The 3,085-nt window shown below is 43.1% G+C and overlaps 1 long non-coding RNA gene across 1 annotated transcript; it reads right to left on the bottom strand.

Annotated features, from left to right (window-relative positions):
• Positions 1–444: 444 nt before the first annotated feature.
• LOC108504366 lies at positions 445–1,288 on the bottom strand. The gene is made up of 3 exons (XR_001877082.1): positions 1,188–1,288; positions 819–1,066; positions 445–579 (listed from the first exon to the last, which is right to left on the bottom strand). It is a non-coding gene; the product is annotated as an uncharacterized LOC108504366 (long non-coding RNA).
• Positions 1,289–3,085: the final 1,797 nt, after the last annotated feature.

Genomic DNA, 3,085 nt, shown 5'->3' with positions numbered 1-3,085 from the left:
TACAGAAATCTACTGTCCCCGGGGAGCATGGCCTTGCAGAAGGTTTATATTTAATTTGTTTTTCTCCTTAAAGAGAAACACTTTCTCACAGACATTTGCTAGGCAACCACGGCATAACTGTACTTTTCTACAGAACATTTCATCTAGGCCTGCTTGAAAAGCTTTAAAATCCTGTGAAGAGCCACATTATGCTGCTGTTCCATAGTTTACATGGTGTAGGTCTGTGAAAATTCAAAGTTAAATGTTACATAACATTTTGAAAAGGGAACTGAGGAAAGTTCCAAACATCATGTTCCCGGGATATTTTCCCTAGTTTCGAGATCATTGAATTGGTCTTGTGCTTTTATTTTTGATAGCTACATCAAAAAGGTTTCTACCAAAATTGGGGATGCAATCTGTGTGTTTATTTTACACTGCCCCTCCAGCTTTTGATATCAGCTCCAAATTCTCACTCTGCTGCTTCCAAATCCACATCTCACGGAGATGATCCATTTTCATTTCACAAGAATTTCGCCTGCTGTTTTAGGATCCATCTCTCTAAACATCATGTCTGCTTGTATGATGCTGCTGAGCTCAAGTCTGGGTGAAACAGCACAGTTTTAAACCAGGTCTGACATTTTGATGTGACTTGGTCCATTTTAATGTTCCCATTAAAATGATATTCTTTATAATTAAAGATTAGTCACATCCACCAAAAAAAATAAATATATATTTCCCAACAGATTATGAGTTGGAGAGAAAAATTATTATAAAAAATGTAGGGACTTTGCGCCTTTTGGCTAATTTATATGTCAAGAAAGGAGATTATTTTTAGATACCTCATGGACTTTTTCCTCTTAAAATCTTATCCTGGACATTCTGTTTCCTGAAATCATGGATACATCCACTTAGTGGGTGCTAAAGATGTGGAAATGTAAAAGTTACATCAGATTCCAGAACCAAGGACTTTGTTTCAGATGTTGTTCTCCTCGGGGTGGTGGTCCAGCTCTGAGGGTTTCCACAGGAATCCTTGGTCAGGAAGGCCAGGGAGGGTCTTTTTTTCTATAGTTGCTGCCTCTAATAGGGACTGAGCAAAGCAGATTCATGTCATCAGCCCCCTGCTTTGTGCCACCACTTTCCTGAGTGCCACCCTAAAGGGTCAGGGTTCCCGTGTCCCACGAGGTCCCTCGAATCCCCAGCAGCCCAACCTGAAGGTTATTAATGGGCATCATCCATCAAGGGAGAGACTTGAGGAAATGAGACTGCAGAAATGCACCTTTATGACTTGTGGAAGCTCAGTTGGCTGTTGACAGGGCTGAGGAGTCTTAATAAGAGGGGTAGAAAAAAAAAAAAAAAGGCCCTTTATGAGGAATTAATTTCCTGTCCCCATTATGAAGCGCTGGGATGTTCATTTCGCATGCAGTGGGTGGGTGTTAAGATTAGAGCTGCGGAGGAAATGGATATAGGGACGTGCTAAATCTTCCTCAGTGCCAAAGCAAGAAGCTCTGAGAACATGTTGATGATCCTTCTTCATTTGAGCCAACCCTAACAGTATCTTCCTGGAGGCAGGAGGCCAGTGGTTCCCATTAAAACCTGCTCTTCCTTATTAGAAGCCCTCAAAACAGATGTAAAACATGCCAAGACCAGAAAAGAGACATTCAGATGTTACTGATGAGAAAACTTGAGAGCAAGTCTTTCCAAATCCTTCCTTGGCACTTTGGGATTCACTGTGTTAGGCTAAACCAGTATTTATAACTTCATTCATTATTACACTTTTATTATATTGATGCATTTAGTCTCTAAGTAAGGAAATGGAGGGGTTGAATGTGTGTTAGAGAACTTGACATCTGCAGCCCTGGGAGCACTTGAACAGAGCTCTGCTCATCTGGTCAACAGACCAAAAGCTGATCTGATCTAGCAACCTTGGCCCCAGAGAGCTTTGAGAAATCTTACTCTAGATATGATTTCAAATAGAAAAAATGTCCTTGTTTTCCTCAGGCAAAAAGAAAACAAGTTTGGGGTCATCTCATGGAAAGCCATAGGATGTTTAGCACTTTAATTTCTTTCTGGGTGCTGGGAGAAAGTCAGACTCATTCAGGTGAGATGTGAACCCAGGGAATAGACAACACAGTTGCACATGAAGCTGATTTTTATGCATGATTCCAGCACACAGCCTTTCCCATCACTTCAGCCACACTCTCTTTTTTGAACACACCAGCATTCAGGGCTCACCCTGTGCATGAAGACAAATATGACCTTCCATGGGTGTGGAGACAGTGTTTTCAGGGACTTTGAGAGCACTCTCAGTTCTCAGTGGACTGGATGCTTTGCTCTTTGTGAAACACTCCCTTCCCTCCATAGCCAGGGCTGGCTTCTGCTTTGGCTTTTTCAGGAAGAGTTGGATATCCAGCAGCTTTATTGTCATCACACTGCTGCCTTGGACTGTCTTTTCTGTTGATATTCATCCACTGGGAGAGTTTAGATATTTAGGGAGAAAGCTCTTTGGAGCAGAGCACGTTTATTCCAGAGTGCCCTTACCCAGCACCTGGCACAGTCCCAGGTCTGAGCTCACACCCCTACAGGGATGCTAAACCAAGAACATGCACCCTTATGGCTGCTGTGACATCTTGCTGCCATCAAAGCCTCATCCCTCACCTGCCATGCAGTACATTCCCTCTCTCTTGTTCTCCCCCTGCAATGACAGATGCTGTGTTTGGTGTGATAATGGAACTTAAGGTCATATTTTGCCTTCAGCCATCAGCATGTGTGGATGCTCTGTGACTAATGAGCCAGTCCCTACTGACTACCCTGTGCTGTTTTTTCTACAAGATGCTTCGTTGTGTTTGCAGTCCCTCCTGACCACTGGTGAAGAGCTGTCTTTTCCCTGGGCTTCTGACTTGAGCTCCAAATCCACGGAAGTGTGGCTTTCTGGCCATAAGGGACTTCCCTCCCTTCCTCTTCCAAAAAAAAAAGTGTTAAAAGGAAAATCTGCCTTTTGGTTTGTCTGTCTTGCTTTCAATTTGTTTACAGTCCTTTTTCTTTTCCTTGGGGGACTCTTTTGCCAGCTCAGGGGAGCTTTGTTCTCTCTGGGATGTCAGATGGTGGC

This window comes from Lepidothrix coronata, unplaced genomic scaffold, assembly GCF_001604755.1.
Source record: "Lepidothrix coronata isolate B3197 unplaced genomic scaffold, Lepidothrix_coronata-1.0 Scaffold160, whole genome shotgun sequence".
NCBI classification, from domain to species: Eukaryota; Metazoa; Chordata; class Aves; order Passeriformes; family Pipridae; genus Lepidothrix; species Lepidothrix coronata.
Note: the sequence above shows the minus strand (reverse complement) of the source record. Positions and strands in the feature narration are given on the sequence as shown.